General features: G+C 31.0%; 1 protein-coding gene across 10 annotated transcripts in view; it reads left to right on the top strand.

Moving 5' to 3' along the window:
- The window catches only part of PHF14 (PHD finger protein 14), a 254756-nt gene that overhangs the window by 140913 nt on the left and 92715 nt on the right, over positions 1-21128 (top strand). The gene's annotated exons all lie outside the window — the stretch shown is intronic.

Here is a 21128-nt window from a genome sequence, read left to right as displayed (position 1 = left end):
AATTAATTTTCTCTTGACATGAGAAGTTGGCAATGCTTGCTATCTAGAGGCCACAAAAATAATTCAATCCAAACACTTTGTGGTAAGATTATTTTGTTTTTATCTTTTAAAACAATAAAATTATTAAGCTTGTTAACATATTATAAAAGTTGAAGTATATTAGCAATGATGATAAATAGATTTTTTTTTCATGAGCTTCATTAGCACTTCTTTATTGCTTATCAAAGTAAATGTGTTAAATGCTTCTTTCTTATGACATAAAGAAAGGTGAAAAGATGGCCAAGATAATTTTTTTTTCTTTTTTGTTTATTTTGTTTTGGTACTTGAAAAAATGTTATCAGACATAATGCTAATCAGGAATCCTAGCTAATGCTGCACAGTGGCTATTCCTGCAGATCCAGAAACTGCTAATTTTAACCCATTGCCTTTTGTTTAGATGAAGAAATATCTCAAAGCCATGGGTGAGATGAGGGAGTAGGTAGGTAAAACATAGGCAAAGAGAGCTCATTTAAGAGACGGCACTCTTTCAAAGGAGAGTAACACAAAAAAGTATTACAGTATCTTAAAGGAATAATTTCTAATTTCTTTCAAAAATAGTCTTTTGTATGTCCTTTTAAATTAACTGAGGGCATAGAAATTAAACATTTCAGAAAGAGTACATTTATGCTTATAAAAGAAATATATTAATCCTGTTATATGATCTTAAATATTGCTCCTGAGAGGAATTTTATTTCAGACATTGAAAATATAATTTCTGTTTTCCTTAATTCTCCTAATAATGGCATAAACCTTAAAATTTTACGAATTTCTTATACTATTATTGAGGAACATAAGGAGAAAGTAAAAAATTTCAGTGAAGAAATACAAAGTGCAGAAGTTAATTAAGTCTATAATATTTGACTAGCGTTTGTTGAATCAGTTAATCTAGAATGTCCTGATAGCTCTTCTGAAGGTTGAGTTCATTTAAATTTAGGGTAAAATAATTCTAAGATAGGCTATAAGCATGTGAATAATTCTGACTGCTATATAGTTTCCTAAAATGAAGTAAAAAAAAAAATTCCCTAATATAACATAGTAGAGTGTAAAAACCAACAACAAAAAAGCAAACAAAAGAAAAATACATAGAAACAATCTTATGTGATGAACAAACAAAATCTCAGTCACAAGGAATTTAGAACTGGTGTTGGGGTTTTGGAGCGTGATTAATTTGAAATAATGATCAAAAACTTGGAGAGCTGCTGGTCCATTTTTAAATTATTTAAACCCATATGAAATGAATATCTACCCTTGTCTTTGTTTTTTTAAGGTTACTTGATTTATTTAGGTGTTTTTCCTTATAGGAAAAACGTTTTTATCAGGTTTTTTTTGGTCATACATTTGAAAGAAAGAACCTAGACAATGAATACACTTTTGCGTTTCAAAAACCACTTTATAACATGGGTAGTTCCAACCCATTACATTTTAGTTGTCTTAAAAAAACACAGCTACTTTATTTCTTCTAACTTGATAAGATTTTTTAATAATAATAGCTGTCCTTATCCTCTATTTCCTTAATTTTTTGTTAAAGATTTTTCATTTCTACTTGCATTATTACAACATGGCAGTATCTGGAATTTTGTGAAAGTCTTTTGGAAGGTAAAGCTATTTTTGTTATTTTAGAAATGGTGGATACACGAAATCCCCTTTTATGGTTTTACTTTGTTAAGAAGATAACATCATAGATTTTCTGTTAGGTTTTAAGGAGGTATAAAGAAGTAATTCAATGTTTTATTAATGTTATATAGCAATGTTTTTTTAGTTTAAGATAAGCTGGATATAAAAACAATGCCATAAAAATGTTTTATGGTTATAATCTTTCTGTATATAAAAAAAGGTACATTCAGTTTAGACAATATTGCTCTTGGGTTAAAACAGTTTTGTTTTATGTAGTATTTCATGTGTTTAAGAAAAGTAAATTTATAAGCCAATGTCTGCCATTTTCCCTAACATCTTTTTTATTTTAAAATTGGCACCATTATTGTTTGTAAATACCCCACAAAGGTTCATAGTTTTATGATTTAGTTGCTTCTTAAATATTATATATACATGCTATTTTTTTAACTTTGATTTTATAACATTTTAAATTGGACTTTATTTTCCTTAAAGATATATTTCAGTGCTTCTTTAGAGATAATATTATACTGATTGTGTATGTCTATTAAGTTCTCTTATAAAATTGAACTTGATGGGTAATAATTTAATTAACAGTATTTTATTGAGCTTGCTGTATTTATATTCCCAAGTTCTTTTGAACTAATGTATATAATTCACTAGAAAATGGCTGTTTAGCAGCTTTGATTTTGAAACCACACTTCTCTATGTAATTCAGGCTATATAGAAAATTTCTTCTTAATTATTTTTTTTGCTTGTTCAGTTATTTGTATATATGTATATATGTATATCTACATGTATAACTTTTTGTATCAATGGGAAATTGAATTTATCAGTAGACTGTAATTAGTGGGTTCCAGCTGTCATTTTTTGCATTGCCTCTGAGGTTTTCTTAGATCCTAGGCAAGTAATTTAATATCTCTGTGCCTCAGTTTTGTCCTCTATTGTATATGATCAGAAAGCATGCTATGTTCCTTTAGGAATTTGTGAATAATTGTTGAGTGGTAGCAGAAGCCTGTCTACATAAAATATTAGTGACAGTATTATTTAGTAACACAAATGATACATGTGTGTGTGCTGAAATACAGGTCCCAACTGGTAAATACGTTCTAGTAATAATAAATATTTGTCTATGCTTTTCAGAAAATATACATGTTCTGTTTATATATATAAGTTTATCAAGAATATAGAAGACAAAAATAAATTTGCATTTGTTGTTATATGTTCTCTAAAATGGTTAGACTATGAACTATTTCTGCCAGACATGGGAAATATAAAGATGCTCAGAGTCTTAAAGAGAAAGATGCTTTGTATTATCTCTTATTGATTTTTTATTTTTAAATAATGCTTTCTTTTGCCATCCATTTTTAAAATTTAATTAAAAGCTACCTGGGAAATTTTCTTTTAAAATATATATTATTTTCTGTTAGCTAGTGCACTTTAAATGCTAAAGGTCAATTTAAAATTCTGTCTTGTAATTGTGAGGTCTTTTTAGGTATTTATCTCTTCGTGATGAGTGACCTTCCTTGGGGTATTCATGGGCCCACTTAGTGATATGTCCCTACTTTCTTGAGTGATAGCACCCTGTCTTATTTATTTCTATGTTTAATATTCAGTAAATGTTTGATAAGTAAATGCATGATTACTCAACATAAACAATATCTGATTATTCTTTGCTGAGTTAATAAAAACTTTTACTATTATAGATTATTCCTGGAGCAAATTGAGTTACTAAATATTAAATAAATGTTTGATGAGATGTTTAAAAAACTCTGTAAAGGAGGATTGCTTTTATGTCACCAAAGTCTAGTGTATGAATGTTTTCTATGTTAGTCAAATAGGAATCACAAATTTGCAATTAGTTAATGTGTCTGTGGAAAAGTAGAAATGAAGCAATTCCTTGATTTGAACACATTTGATTTTCAAAAAATAAATTTCAGAGGTAGGTGGGTCTTTCTTTACATAAGTCTCTATAAACTATAAAAATAGGAAAAAGATCAAACTTTTAGACCCCAAATTTTATCTTTCCTGTATATAAACTCAGTTTGACACATTTTATTATGTAATGGGAAATTGAGCAGGAGTGAGGGGAAGAGGGAAGGATTCATAAAACTAAGAAGCCAAGAATCTTTGGGTCCTCCTAAATAGTGTCTACAATTTTATTTTGTTTTGTGTCTTTTACTTAGAACCATTACTTAGGTTGAGGTTAAAAAATGATCTATGAAACTCTTTCACTTTCATAGCTAATCACACACTATTAAATGCTTGCGGTCCCCCCCACCCCCCTTTTTTAAATTAACATCTAGATTCTCTTTATTTGAGTATAAGGCAAAATATGTAAGTACTGAGCCATTTTCCTTATAAAATTAGAATATCAATTCATTTTCTACACAATGCTGTTAGTACTTTTATTTCAAATTTTAAATATTTGGCTCCTGAGTGTTTCCTACAAAACCAAATTTGATTGTACTCATAAGTTATTAAGAACACCAGCAAGATTTCATATTTATCAGATTTTTAGTTTAAGTATTTGTCTCCTTGGTTATTTTGATTTTTTATTTTTAATTAACTTCTCTCTTCTAACTACTATATAAATATAATTGTGGGTCATAGATAAAGGAGTATGTTTTCCTTGAGGTTTGATAAGACCAAGAAAATAAAACTAAAATGGGATGTAACTTTATTTACTGTTTTCATAAAACTTCAAATCACTGAAATTGAACTTTTTAAAATTATTTTTTAAAAATGAAGTCTAGTTTTATCTCTCTTAAGAAGAGTTAGTACTGATTTGATAAATTTCTTAAAACTAATAGAGTTATTTTATTTTGATTATGTTCTTACTAGTTTATGGTTTCTTGTATAGGCAGTTTATTATGTAATAACCACTTCATTCTTGATAAAATTTGCATATTCATTTAGGAATATCATGATTGAAAAGTGATGTGTATATATATTATTTGAATACTTATAAATTAAAATTTAGAAGCAAATACAGGTTTTTAAATGATTTGTGTCATCTAATTTCAAATTATTAAAAATGAACATTTGCTATAGAAAGACATTTCTGGATAAACTTCTGTTTCTGTTTATTTCTACTCATGGTTCAAGGGTAGGTTTTTTGTTTTGTATTGTGTTCTTTGTCAGTGATTAGTATAATGCATTTACTATTTTCAGAAGTATTTTTTCAAAAGCTTAAATTTCTAACATTTGTTTCAGTTATATGCAGTAAAATTTTATCCCCATGTCATCCTTACAATTTGTGTGATGTATTTTTTCCTTCAAATTTGACTACTTTTATCTCTGGTTGAGGTTTATCTTGGCCTTCATCTCAGGCAAGTATAACTATCTTGAAGACAGTTCAGACTCTTTCTTCCTTGTTTTTGTGTAACTCTGTATGTCCTTGCCCCAAGTCACTAAACCAAGATTCTTTCCCTTTGTTCCCAGTCCAAGGAACTGCTCAGTTCAAATGAAGTTTTATTAAGGGATCTTTGGTAAAATATTAAATCATTCCTAATTTTCATTTTTGATTTAATATAAAAGATGAAGTAACATAGCAAGATATCTCTGAAGATACATAGACTTATTGTAAGTTATGTTCTAAAAAAATTTTCACCTAGCTCTTTCCCATCAAAACATAAGACAAGTTTGGTATTCTGACTCTAAATCAATGAGGCATTTAAGAATCATTTGAAAATGTAAACAAATAAATGAAAGTATAGCCTCTTTGAAAATATATTGTTTTAGATTTTTACTGTCCTTTAGATTTTTACATTTACTGTTTTTATTACTGTTATAGAAACAGTTATTTTTCAAGAAGATTCAGGTATGATTTCCAAACAATAGTGTCAGCTAATACTTCCATAAAATTAAAATTCATTAAAATTAGAAACACTCATTTCTGCTACATTCTGGGGAATTTGACGATATCCCTGTTTTGAGAGAATGTGTACATATTCCTTTTTCTTTTAGCAGATACTTTTTTATGCTTTTTGATATTTCTTCAAAAGAAATTGTTAAATAATCTCCTTTAGTAGTCAGAGCTTTAGTCTTTCACTGTTTTTGGAAACTTGGTCTCTTAATTGTATTAACTTTAAAAAATACAGCTTTCCTTTATATGACAGGGTATTGAATCAGCTTAATACCAGAAGTAAAACCACAGAATGCTAATATTTAGTATATAAATCATACTATAATGTATAAGGAAATCAGCCTAGCAGTGATTTACAAAGATATATTTCTTTTTTTAAATCAGATGAATAAGAAAATAGAGCAAATATTGTAGCTATTTAAGCTTTCATATATATATCATTGTTGTTCTATTTCATAAAATAGGTATTTTGATGAAATACAATTTTAGTAATTTATCTAGACAACAAAAAATTGAGAGTCAGGTGAAGCATACACATACTTTATCACATTTGCCTTGGTTTATAATTTTTGACTCCAGACTGATAAACTAAATAGAGAAACAACATTTCAACTTCTAAATTTTGATGTAAAGATGAAATGATGAAACAACCTGAAATAGTTTCATGGAAATACTGTTTCCTTTTGTTAAAATTCATTTGCAATTTTGTTCTCACCACACTTCTCTTAGGTTTTGGGGAATATTATTTATCTATTTGATCAATCTTAGCATATACAGAAAGTAATTTCAGAATTGGCAACTAAAACTACTGCAAAAAGTAAATTAACAAGTTAAATGATTGTTTTGTTTTGTTTTTTGTGGTAAAATTGGATATAGTAGAATATGCAATCTTAAATTGGAGAATTTTAACAAAAGTATGGATTTGTATCCTATCAAGATATGAACTCCTATCAAGATATGAACATTTTCATCACTTAAAATGAGTTCTCTTGAGCTCTTTCCCAGTCAGTTGTTCTCCTTAAGGGCAACCACTTTTCTAATTTTTTCTCACCATACGTTAGATTTTCTTCTTCTAGAACTGCATATAAATGGTATTTTTAGTCTTCACTTAATTTTAGCCATCTTAATGGGTGTGTAGGTTGTCCCCTTGTGGTTTTAATCTGTATTTCCCTGAGAAAATGATGTTGAGAACATTATTTGTATGGTCATTTCTGTGGCTTCCTTTGTGAAGAAATCTTTTGTCCATTAAAGAAAAAAAATTGTTTACTGATAAGCTGTAGCAGTTTAAAATATATTCTGGATATAAGTCCTTTTTCAAATATATGTTTTAGAAACATATTCTCCTTATCTGTGGCTTGCCTATTCATTTTCTTACTGAGGTCATTTAAAGAGAAGAAGCTGCTAATTTTACTTAAGTTCAATTTAGCTACATTTTCTTTTCTGGTTATTCTTTTCTTTGTCTAGGTCCATGCTACAAAGATATCTCCTTTGTATTCTTTTAGAAATGTTATAGTTTTAGCTCTATGTTGAGATACGAAATCTGTCTCAAAATAATTTTTGTATATTGTCTCAGACAGTGTTAAGGTTTATTTATTATTCATTTATGGATCTTGGGAGTTCCAGTGCCATTTGTGGGAAACACTTTCCGTATTCAATTGCTTTGGTGCTGCTATGAAAAATCAGTTGACTGTTTAAATGTAAGTGTATTACTGGACTTTTTTTTTTTTTTTTTTGAGCTATGTATTTATTCTCTTGCCAGTACCAACTGTTTTGATTCCTGAAGCCTTATAGTAAGCTTTGTTGAAGTTAGGTTCAGCCCTCAAACTGTTCCTTGTTTTCACTGCTGTTTTGGTGATTCTAGATCCTTTGCATTTTTCATTTAAGTTTTAGAAAAACCTTTTTATTTAAAAAGAAAGCCTACCTGAATTGTGATTAGCTTTGTGTTGAATACATGGATCAATGTGGGGAGCATTTATATCATAATAGAATTGAATTTTCCAAGAAGCCATGAACTTGGTACATCTCTCTATTTATTCAGTCATTATTTCACTGATGTTTTGTAGTTTTCAGGATAGAAGACTTGTGTATTTATTACATTTATTAAGTAATTAATATTTTTATGCTGTTGTACAGAAATTTTTAATGTCATATTCTATATAAGTGTTTATGCTAGTGTTGAGAACTGCCAGGTATCAAGTGGCCAATTAGGAAAATGAACCAAACTAAAAGTAACAAAGCAAGCCTTTATTCACTAACCAAGTTAGTATATTCAAGAGACCAAACAAGAAAGGGTGCTGACTCCCCCAGTGTTCCATTTTCCCCATGAAACAGCCCCACTTGAGGATCAGGTGGATCAATGGAGATGCAAGGGGTGAGAGTCAAAGAAGGGAGAGCAGGAGGGGCTAGATGTGGAAAAGTAATATAAAGTATTTTCAAATCCACCCCACACCCCCAAAAATAGATCTCAATATGGAGGTCTCAATAGAGGCACCTGAACAGTGTCTTAGCTGAAGCTTGTTCCCCCTTTTCCCATACCGTAAAGGCTGGTGGAATGGTATAGCAGATATGGGTCAGTGACTGCAACTTCCTCTGGAGACTCAGGGCAATGGCTGTGTACCTAGTCTGGTATGGGGAGGGCAGCTTTCTTTCATGATGTCTGATAGGCCAAGCCTTTATAATTGCCTATGATTGGACCTGAAAGATCACCTTTAGGATTTTGGCCTAGAGCTGGACTCTTCAGCTAGTATCTTTCAACCTTGCTAAATTCACTAAATATATGCTATTTTGTAGATTCCTTGGGGTTTTGTACATAAACAATCATATCAGCTGAAACTCGAGGCAATTTTTACTTCTTCATTGCCAATCTTTATGCCTTATGTTTCATTTTCTTGCTTTATTGCCCTGGTAAGATCTCCAGCACCATGTTGATTAGAACTGATAAAAAAACATTCATCTTTGCATGACTTATGAGCAGAGCATTCTCTTTTTGCTCATTAAGTATTGTGTTATATCTCAGTTTTTCATAAATGCTCTTCATAAGGTTAAAAAAGTTTTCCTCCAGGGCTGATTTTCTGAGTACTTTTATTATGAATAGATGTTGAATTTTGTCCATTTTGCTTTTTCTGCTTTTATAGAAATAATCATATGGGTTTTTTTTCCTCCTTTATTCTCATTGTGGTGGGGAACATTGACCAGTTTTAAAAAATTTATCCAACATTACAATCCTGTGATAATCTCTTCCTGGTCATGATATATTGTTCTTTTTATATGTTTATGATTTTTTTTTGCTAGTATTTTGGCGAGTGTTTTTGTGTCTGTATTCATGAAAGATATTGTTCTGTTATTTTTTTGTCTTCTGATGTCTTTGTTATATTTTATTATCAGATTATGCTGGCCTTCCAACAGGAGTTGGAAAGTGTTCCCTTCTGTTTTTAGCATTTGTTTAAGATTGATATTATTTCTTCAATAAATCTTGATAACATTACCTAATGAAAGTAGGTACCTGGACCTTGAGTATTTTTTGTGGGAAGGTTTATGATCATTCAATTTTGAAATAGAACTATTGAGATTTTTTCATTTCATCTTATGTCAGTTTTGGTAAGTTGTGTTTTCCAAGAATTTATTCATTTCATCTAAGTTGTCAGTAGCTTCTCTCCTGTGTGTCAGCATCAGTCTTTTCTTTAGTCATGCTTATCTCTTGAAGGTAAACCACAACTATTCACTTGAGACTCTTGTGCTTCTTGAATGGTTTGTATCATATTCTATTCTTCCTTCTAAGAGTAGGTCATGGATCCTTCTTGACACACATGACCCCATACTGATCTTTTTCTTGCTCTATTATCCTGGGGACCCACATAAAATCCCATATCACATTGTCATCCACTTGACTTTTAAATTGTCTTGTTATTGTCTATGAATTATTGTATATAACTCTATTTTACTGTTCTCATTAGATGAGGGCAAAGTCTGTTTTGTCCAGTTATTCTTGATGGTTCTCCTAATTTAATACATGACACAGATAATTAATTTGGAACAAGTGCTTGTTAAGTTAATTTACTTGTGCAAAACTAGATCTGTACACATTTATGGCTCTATTCAATTGAAGTCATTTATAGTATCTCTGAGGGTAGCTCATTTCTTTAGTTCCTAATTTATTTGTTCTATTTTAAAGAATTTTAAAATGTTTTTAATTATTAGAAACAAACTTAAAAGTAGTGTACTTGCTATAAATAACAAAAAAGTAGGTAACAAATAATGATTGCTGATTGGCCACCATTGTTGATTTTTTATTTTTGTAATAATTTTTTCACTGAACAGAGAGAGATCTCTGCTATTCCAAACTTTTTCATTTACCATTTCTATACTATTAAGCAGATCACTTAATCTCTGTGGACTTTGGTTTACTTACTTGAGATGAGGACCTTAGCCTATATCACCTCTGAGGTCTATAACACTAGCTCTGATATTAAAAGATTGTGATATCCCATATTCCCAAGTCAATGCTGTTTGTTTACATTTGGTGGTAAGTTCTCGTATACAAAACATACTCTCAGCAGAATCTCTTTCAGGTTATTATGTAACTAACTAGATCACAACTTTTTAAAATTAAGTTTCTTAGAGTGGAAGCCTCTTCTGATAAATAGCAAATATTTCTTTTTTTTTTTTTTTAAGAAAACAGCTCTACTAAGGTTTATTTTTCATACCATAAAATTTTACCCTACTATAAGTGTACAATTTAATGATTTTTACTAAAAAAAAGAATTGTTCAGCCATCACCACAGTCCAGTTTTAAAATATCACCTCAAAAAATTCCCTCATACTGTATGTTTAGATAATCCCTTCTACCCCAGCCTTAGACAACTACATCCTATATTTGGTCACTGGTTTTCCATAGCTTTTTCCTTTCCTGAGCCTTTTTTTTTTTTCTATCTTAATAAAATATAATACAGTTGCCTTTTTACAAATATATTTTTTATTTATTTTTAAAAGATACATAGATCACACAAAATGTTACATTAAAAAATATAGGAGGTTTCCATATACTCCACTTCTTAACAACCCCCACTTTTCCCACATCAATAATTCTTTCATTAGGGTGGTACAGTCATTGCATTTGATGAATACATTTTGGAGGACTGCTGCACAGCATGGACTGTAGTTTACACTCTCTCCCAGTCCATTCAGTGGGTTATGGCAGGGTATATAATGTCCTGCATCTGTCCCTGCAATATCATTCAGAACAATTCCAAGTTCCAAAAATGCCCCCATATCACAGCTCTTTTTCCCTCTCCCTGCCTTCAGCAACTCCAGTGGTCACTGTCTCCACATCAGTGATATAATTTCTTCCATTGCTAGAGTCACAGTTATTCTATAGTAGTATACCAGTAAGTCCACTCTAATCTATATTTTATTCCTCCATCCTGAGAACCCTGGGATGGGGATGTGCACTCCACCTCTAAAGTGAAAGGGGGCCAGTTGCCTTCTGTTTACACTGTTGACATGTTTCTGATTATATTTAAGTCAGATTCATTTAAAAAAAAAATTTAAATGTGCGAAGAGAACTTTCTAATTAAGGAAATATTTAAATGAATCTTTTTATAACATGAAAAAACGATCCCATTTTATGTCTTCTTCGAGTTGATATTTTTAACATTGGTTATTTAAGAAGGGATCCTGCTAAATTTATGTGGAGAACCTAGATTTTATTAAATTTTAATACATCTTCACCTTTTAGGATGCAGTGTTGTATATGAGTGACTATGTGCCAGGATTTATAGTCACTGCTGGATTTGCAACCTGATTCTATTATTTGTCAATTCTGTCCTTATCTTTCCTGTTCCTTATCTGTCCTTATCTTCCTTGTTTCCTTATCTGTAAAATAACATTAATTAGTAATACCTACCCTATAGGGTTGATTGGAGAATTAATGAGATAATACAAGTATAGGATTTGGCCCAGTAGTTGGAAAATAGTAAACATTTATATATGCAAACAATAACTACCTTAATAGAACACTTCCATAATGCTCAATATGTACCAGGCACCTTACATATACATATTAAATTGTTTAATCCTTACAGCAGCCCTGTAAGGCAAATAATATTATTACCCCCATTGTATAGATGTGATACAGGCTTAGTCATTTCCTAAAGATTGCACAGCTAGAAAGTGGTAGAACTTGGATTCAGGCAGTCTGGCTTAACAGATAGTTTTGACCTCAGCATAATTTACATTTCAGCTCCCTTGTTGGATAAAGTTTGTTCTTGATAAGGATATTTGCTGCAGGTTAAATGATGACATCCTTTTCAAGATCATATGTGATATTTTCTTTTATTTTTATGGTTTTCAAGATTATATCTGATTTTCTTTGAGACTTCAGTGCTATAATCTTTAGTCTCATAAACATGTTACTTTGTTTTCTTTGATACTGAAACTTTTTTTTTAATATGAATGAACTACTTTTTCTTTTTAAGTTTAATGTCAGTGAAATATTATTTATGTTTTATATTGAATGAGGATCAGAGCATTAATAATGAAATTGGACCATCCTTGTGGATGTTTATCTCTGGGAAATTAGTTTTTAAGGAAATATATTCTGTACTTGCTTTTTGGCAAGGTTGCAACTCTTTCATATAGTTTGTAGATAATATTAATATTTAAATGGTATATGAATTTAGTCATTAAAATTATTTAAAGTTTATTTTATGAATGAACATATTAAAGTAACATGTTTCATCTATAATTCACACACAAAATACCTATGGATTTAAAGCCATAGATATATTTTATATTTTTGGAAATTGCAGTTTGGGTAAATCTGTGATGCTGTCTCTACTTTTTATTTTTTTGGTCATTAGTAATTGTAGTCATCTATTTACTAAATGTTTTTATAATACCTCTATTTTGTCTTGAAGAACAACGCATATTATTGCTTTAATTTTAGATTGATAAATCCTCTAAATACACAGGCACAATAATGTGAAATTTGATTTATATGCTTATTTGAATTAAATTAACCACCAATTGTGAAAAAAAATAGCAAGATCACAGTATATTTGCATTTTGTAAATTAAATTTGGAGAACAGATATACCTTGCATGTAGTCAGCCTCTTGATTACCTGTGATCTAAGGTATTTTTGGAGTGAAGGACTGTTTAAATGATTGGAATAATACAATATACTAGACAAAGAACTGCAGTACTTTGAAATTTAGTGAGTTTAGCAAATAACATTTTCTATTTCAAAATCTTTATAAAGTAAATGTCAGTTTGTTCTTCATTTGAGAAGTTTTGCACCATTAAGTTGATTCTCTCTTTGATGAGCATGAAACTGAGACATATCTGAAAAATATATAACCTCAGGATTACATAACCTTAGGGTGATCTTGTACAGCTTTTAAAATGCCTCTGTGTATGTGTGAATGCATGCATATGTATATTTCTTATTTGACTCTGTGTTTGAATAGAAATGCTTATCGCATTTCTGTTTTCTTGATTAAGGATAAGAGAAGCTATAAAACCTCATGTTTTTGCTCATTTCACCTTAATTATTTCACCAACTCTCTAGGTGTGGTTTATGTCATTAGAATAATCCTAATTTCTCCTCTAATATTATTGATGTATTTGAGGAGAATGTTAATTAAAGGATGATCATTTTCTTGCTTATTAAGTGAATCTCCCCATTTTTGGCAATGTACTTAATATTTATCTTTAATAGTCAGAAACAACAAGTAAAAATTTATTAAGAATTTAACCAGAAACAATATAGGGGAGGACACTGGGATAAAATTGAGAGGTGGGAATTTTAGGTAAGGCTCTGTCAGCAAGCAGAATGCAGATAACCTCACTGAAAACCAGTTATCTCATTCCTAAAATGAACAATGCATGAAATTGATTCGAAAATCCCTTTAAGTCCTCACATTCCAAGATTTTGTAATGCTATAGGAATGAAGAAGAGGAGAAAGAAATTTGGAATGCAAAATATTATAAATTTGCACAGTATTATGCAGATGTAAGGAATTCTGAATAATTTGTAGCATAAACCTCCTCTAGCAATGCTGTTTTTAATTATATTATTAACCCATAATATTTTTCATTTTAGTTATATATTTTATAGATCATAGCCTACTGAAAATATGTGAATTAATAATGAGGCAACCTCATTTATTACTAATACTCAGGTTTGTGAGAAATAGTTTATAGTATGAATTTTTAAAAAATCTTAAAAGCTTTTTGCTTTCTTAATTCTACAAAACAAAATATTGTAGGTTGAGCTCTTAAGTAAGAGTAAAATAAAATAAATGTAGATTAAATGAATTATGTTATCTGGGTAAATGTTTTTAACATTTTTCACATTTACTCTAAAACTCCTAATTGTTTTACATCTATTCTGTAAGCTTGCTTTTCATTGAAAACATTTTTTAATTTAGGGTTGCTTTTCATTTTAATTCTTAAGTTTCTAAATCCTTTTTGTAAAACAGTTTCAAGGCGTAATTACATTTGATCCTAAACTCTGAGAGGTATTAAGGTTATTGATTTCTGAATTAAATATTACAGTGTGCTTAATAGGATTTAAAACTTTATACAACAGGCTCCCTTTTCAAAGGAGTTTCCTCTAATTCACTTTCTAGACTGACCTTATGATTTATCAAGAAAATCATCCATCAACAATTAGGTTAATGTTGTGAGATGGTTTGGTAGCTGACTTTTACCATTCTCATAAATAGAACAGTTATTTTAGACCACAGTAACACTTTTCAGTCAGATAACCACTAAAATCACTGCACTGTGGTTTCCTGAAAATGCCATAATCTTTCAAATACCACATTAAACCAAGAGAGAAAACTATCAGTAGTTCTTGCACAGTTAGTTAGAAGGATGAGCCATGAACCAAGTGAAAAGATGTTCTGGAAGAACAGTAACCTTTCCCTTGATGTGTGCATTTCCCATTACATTTTTGACACAAAATGTTGCAAAATGATTTAATGGTGGCATTTTATTTTGCTGACTTTCCTTTTTTTCATTAAAAAGAAACCAAAGTTAGGACAGGAATGTATAGGAAGAGTGACCAAGCACTGAATTCTATTATAGGAATCTCTGTTTTCAAAATAAATTAGTGTTTTAGGAATGTGACTTTTCCCCTTTTACATTGCATGTTAACTGTTATACAAAATCATTTAGTTCTATTATCCTTTTTAAAAATTTTATTTTTATTTTTTATCATTTTTTTCTTTTTCTTTTTAAAAGATACATAGAACACACAAAATGTTAAATTAAAAAATATAAGAGATTCCCCATTCCCCACAACCCCCACTCCTCCCACATCAGCACATCATTGTGTGGTACATTCATTAGGTTTGATGAATACATTTTGGAGCACTGCTACACAGCATGGATTATAGTTTACATTGTAGTTTATACTCTCTCCCTTAAAACTAATGTTGTTTATTCTTTTAAAGTTCATTTTTTTTCCCCATTATCCTCCTTCTCTTCATTTTTCTTTCTAATAATCCTTGATCATAAATGACAAGTCAATAAATCAGGAAGGCATTGTTTTAATAATTACATAGACTTCATCTATTATCTGTTAACCAGAAAGTGTCCTATTTTTCTTATTGCAATTTTGGATGTATGTTACTAGAGCTGCTTATACAAGGAAGCAAAGTAACAGTGCTTGTAAACTTTAAAGAATACATTTCCCTGGGAATAAAGTCATAGTTGTTCCACAAATACTAATATAAAGCTTATTTGCACATAATAAAACATACAACATGTAGTTGGACAGAGAAATTAACTTGCCAAAATATAGTTTGTAAGACTATTGTAAGACAACATTGGCTTTTCAGTTGTAGGGTTGATATGGAGTGCTTGGGTGTAGGTCAGATCACAAAAATATTTTAAAAATAAATGAACTTGATTATTTATTTTGCATGTGCATATTTTTTGCTAGTGCACCTTTGTTGTTTTAAGATGAACCTTGAGGAAATTATATTGAGCAAAGCAAGACACACACAAAAAGACAAATATTATATGATTTGACTATTAAGAACTAAATATAATGGGGATGCCACTGGAAGGAAAGCTAGGGAATGAAACATGGGACTGTATAGCATAGTGAATCCTGTTGTGGATGAGCATGGTCAATACCCCAAATATAAGAATGTTCTTCCAAATGAGTTGTAACAAATATGTTAATATTACAAAATATTAATAACAGAGTGGTATATGGGGAAAAAAAACACACCTTAAGCAAACAAAGAACTGTAATGAACAATAATATATTCATATATTCCATCAATTGTAAAATTTGAAAAACTTCTGCTGAATGAAACCAGAAATAAAGTATGAGATAAAATAGAAATATAAATAAATTTACAAAGCTGGAATTAGATTAATGGTTATATACAGCTGGGGAGGAATAGATAAATTGAGAGGTGACTGCTAAGGGGTAGGTAGGCATTTTATTTTTGGAATAATGAAAATGCTCTAAAATTAATTATGGTGATGGATGCACAACTCTGTGATTATACCAAAAGTCATTGAATGCGTACTTTAGATGGTTTGTATGGTATGTGAACATGATATGTCAATAAAATTTGCTTTAGAAAATGAATGAGATTTAATTTAGACACTACTTCATGGGTTTTTTCCCCCTCTAAGATTATAGGAATATTTGTAAAAGTTGGAATTTCAATTAAGGGAATACAATTTAACCTGGAATTTCTCAGGCAATATTCTATCAGTCATTCCTTTGTACCTACTTGAGTAATTTTTTCAGTAGGAGCCTTTATTGCTCTTTATGAATTCTATGAGTTGGGTTTAATTTCTTAGGAAACATTAACTCTTCTTTTTCTTCTGCCACCTGTCTCAAAATAGGAAGGTATACTTCTAGTTCAGAGGTCCTTGACAAGGGTTCCATGAGCTTGAATTGAAATTCAGAAAAACATTATTCTTGTGGGCATGTGTTGGTGTGGGTGTGATACATTTATTAAATAATAGTGTAGACTTGGTAAACGGTCCTTGATTTTCACTTGACTAGCAAAGGGGTCTGTGGAACAAAAAAGGTTAAAAACTGCTGTTCTAGTTCAACAATTCTTTATCTTCATTTTATTTTATTTAATTCCTTACAAGCAACTGAACATCTTGATCCAAAGAAACTAATCAGAATGATATGTAAAAGGGGTGTATATCCCAATAATTTCAACTAAAAATGATTATGGGCTTTGCTACTGATATGGTTAAACTTAACCCTGCTGAGCAAGCACATTAGAGGACCATCAAGTACCAAGTCTTAAGTTTTGAGTATAGCAGAAGTTTCTAAAGAGTTGGACATTACACTTTCATTCATTATCTCATTTCTTCAGTAAATATTGTTCGGCTACCCTATGTTTTATCTGTGCAACAGTAGTGATCAAGATAATGTCTAAGAGACTATTGTCCTCAAAGAGTTGTGGAGATTTTATAGTGAATATATCTTACATTTATAATCAGAAAAAAAATGGTTTTAAAAAAGTTTATGGTGTACATAGAATTCTGGATAGGATACTTGGTGGATTAGACAAAAGAGGAAATCAGATTGGGGAAATTGAGAGTACGTTGTACCATAGCATTTCTTAGGACTATTTAAAAAAAGGTAATTCACTAAAACCATAACAGGAAGTCATAAAATCACATGAGTTCCATTTTATTTCCTATTTCCTAGTTAGCATGAGGAGTACATGAACTCTCTTACACAGTTTCAATGTTCATTTTGTATTGTTGCAGATATTGTATATACTAACATGCATTCTCTTTTTATTCATTGTTTATGCCATTCGTTTCCTTCTTTATTCAGTCATTTATCAGTGCCTATCTGGTTTAATGACTATGAATTGATGTCTTCTACTTTTGGATCTTCCTAGTATCACAAGTACCAGGAGTAACTGGAGATGAAAAAAGCTTGGGGTAACTAAATACACTCAGATTGTCCTGGCTGAATAGGTGTTTATTTCTCTATTCTCTTGTTTTAGCATTTGAGCTGGTTACACAACCTTTCTCTCTGCTTTAGTTTCCTCTTTTGTAAACTGGGGATATTACTGTGAGGATCAAATGAACATATTGAGCTTAAAGCTCTCATCAACTCTCTCCTGCATTATTACATTAATTAGTACCTTCACTAGGTTGACTGTCTCTAGTCTCCGTCTGTCTTACTAAAACATGAATTTGTTGATATTGTTCTCTTTGTTCAGAAGCTTCTGATTCTTACAGGATAAATCTAGACTTTATAATATGGTTTCACAAGGCCCTTCAAATCTGGCCCCAGACTATCTCTTTGTCTTTATTTCCAGCTATTCCCAGCTCCAGATGACATATAATCAGACCATAGCAGACTATTTCTCATTCCTAAAACTTTCCTATTACTCTTATGCCATCATACTTCACTTTATGTTACACCATCTGTCTGAAATGATCTCCTCTCTCTTTCTGGGATGAGGATTCCTCAGTCATTTATACTTAGTCTATATGTCATTGTCAGTCCCTGATTCTTAGTGTGCAAGCACAAATTAATTTTAATAATCTAGGTCCTAAGCCCAATGCTTAGCACATAGTAAGCCCTCATTATATATTTGATGGAAATAATCTATAGATTCTTATTAAAAATGATTTTTATTTAAAATTTTAAGAGTTATAGTCATCAGATATTAATTAGACTCTGGCTTAGTTATGTTACCTTTTATGCAAAACATTGATGTCTTTGTTAGATTGGCACAGTTTTTGTCACCTTTCTTTATATTAATATCATTGGTTAGTAATTCTATTCATTATTTCTCAAGGCTGTGTTCTTCTATGTATTATGATACTTTTTAAAACTCTTACATGAGTATTATTACCCTTAATGTTTCTCTTACCTTCCTAAGGATGTTAGCTATTTCTTTGAGATCTCTAAATTATCTTTAGACTGAAAACAGTATATGTCACCATTAGTTTTTGCTAATTTTCATTGTTTGGGTAACATAAGTTAAATCTGACTGTATCTTAATCTAATTTTAGTCAGAATTGAGGAAATTAGGCTATACTTTGTTTTGCAATGTGCAACTCTCAGGGTCCCCTTTTCTCTTTAATCTGAAAGAAATTCAACAAGTTGAGAACACCAGTTTGGCTTCCTAGGACAATATCATGGCAAAATAAAGCACTATGCTTCTTCCTTTACAGTTTCTTTTGTTTTTCTTTATTATTTTTGTTACTTTTGATCTAGGTTTTTGTTTTTGATATAGGATCATATTCATTTGCTTTACTCCATGATTGACTAATTTTTATTTAATATTTTGTCTTTGACTACCTGTGCCATTATTCCTTTTAGTGTCTCTTGTTCATACAAATTATATCCACTTGCTATCTATTTGACTCCCAGTACCCTCTTGCTTGGTAACTAATCTCTCGATGATTTCATTTATGGTCATAGCTTCATCACTGTGTTCATGTGTCTATGTTTCTGTATATCACACATACCCATAAGACTCTAACTCTGCTCTCAGGCATTAGACATATTTTTTAAATGTATAAAAAGAAAAATTAGTATCAGTAATTTTGAAAAATTGTGGTGCTGTCCAGAAGCTGAATGGAGGCAGAAAGAATTAAAAAATAAGTGTCTTCAAGCTAACATAAAATTAGAAGCCACCAAGAATAATCAGTGATTTGTAAGACATAATTTTACAAATTTTACCTATGGTGTAATCTACATGCTTTGTTTCCTTCCGTATAGATTTTTATTTTTCAAGATTGTCATTATTCATTTCAGAGGTAATTTGTATGGCATCTGTTTCTTAGCAGGAGTGTTTTACAGATTGTCAAATGATTCGTAAACAAAAAACCTAATGAAAATAACAATACTTTTTATTCTTCAGTATTTTTAAGTATCTTTTATAAATTTAATATATTTCACATATAATCCCACTTTTTAATTTTGAAAAATTTATTTCTCTTACTGATTTGGTTATGTTAGTCATATAGATATTCTTAGCCTTTTTCATAATAACCTTATTCCTGAGAATTTATCACAAGGAAATATTTTTTAAAATAGCTGTAGTAAAAGACATTTAGAGCTATGTTTATAGTAGGAACGTTTCTACTATCCTCACCAAAAGGACACACACAAACACACAGATCCCACAAATATTAAAATAAAAACTGCTTAAAATGTTGCATATGGAGGGGAACAATAAACTGTAGCAAACCAGGATAAAAAAAATTTATGCATCTTGTAAAGATCACAAAATCATTACAAAGGAATAAAAGAAACATGTTTAAAACATAAACAGTTACTAAATTGTTACAAATAGGTGGCTAGAGATTGGAAGAGAATATGAGGAAAACATGGCATTGTTAGGTTGATAGGATTATGATAAAAAACTTTTTTTACAAAATTTTGAATAAATTTCATGAATTTAACTTTTAAGTAGAGTCCTATATAGACCACAAAAAAAGCTTAATTATTTTTTACACTTTTTAAAAATTAAAATGAATAGATCACATAGAACGTTACATTAAAAAAAAAAATAAGAGGTTCCCATATAACCCACTCCCCACCACCCCACCCCAGTCATTTTTGTAAATTGTGTTTTTTTGAAAATACATACATCACAAAAAAGGTTATGTTATAAAACACATAAGAGATTCCCATTTACCCCCCTTCCACCACCCCATTCCTCCCACACCAATAACCTCCCCCATCATTGTGGCACACTCATCATACTCCATGAACACATTTTGGAGCGCTACTGCTCCACATGGATAATAGTTTACCTTATAGTTCACTTTCCCCCAGTACATTCAGTGGGTTATGGAAGGATATATAATGTCCAGCATCTAACCATGCAATATCATTTAGGACAACTCAGAGTCCCCAAAATTCCCCTTCATCACATCTCTTCTTCCCTCTCCCTGCCCACAGCAACTATTGTGTCCACTTTCTCCACATCAGTGATACAATTTCTTCTATTACTAGTCACAATAGTTTTATAGTAGAATATCAGTAAGTCTACTCTAATCCATATTTTATTCCTCCATTCTGTGAACCCTGGGATGGTGATGTCCACTCCATCTCTATTTCAAGAGGGGCTTAGATTCCACATGGCTGATGGATGCAATTCTCCTGCTTCCAGTTGTAGGCACTCTTGATTCCCTGGTGTGGTGTTTGACCATCTTCACCTCCCTGTTAGATGACCTGGATAAGTCCAACGAACCAGAGAGTAGGCATTGCAACTCTGCTGAGGCTCAGGGCCCAGCTGGCACATGGGCAGTTCAGCAATTCAAGTCCCCTGAGTGTACACCATCCCTAGCAACAACCTCAGGTTCAGTAAAAGTGACAAAAGAGGCATGTGTAGAAAGGTCACATATGAGTCCAGCTCCATTACTCTCAGGAGCACAATTCCAAGGTAGGGTCTGTGGACATGGCACAGAACTCAGAATCCATCTGCCATGACCATATACCCTGTGGGCCTCCATAGTCTTCAGGAGAACCAGTACCTAGGGTTGTATCTACTTTAGCTGTTTCTGGGGTCCTGGTGAGGTGTGCATAAGCGTAACCCCTCTGATGACCTCCCCACTCTTTTGAAGACTCTTAGCCATATAAA

The sequence above is a fragment of the Dasypus novemcinctus genome, chromosome 5, assembly GCF_030445035.2.
Source record: "Dasypus novemcinctus isolate mDasNov1 chromosome 5, mDasNov1.1.hap2, whole genome shotgun sequence".
Taxonomy (NCBI): Eukaryota; Metazoa; Chordata; class Mammalia; order Cingulata; family Dasypodidae; genus Dasypus; species Dasypus novemcinctus.
Note: the sequence above shows the minus strand (reverse complement) of the source record. Positions and strands in the feature narration are given on the sequence as shown.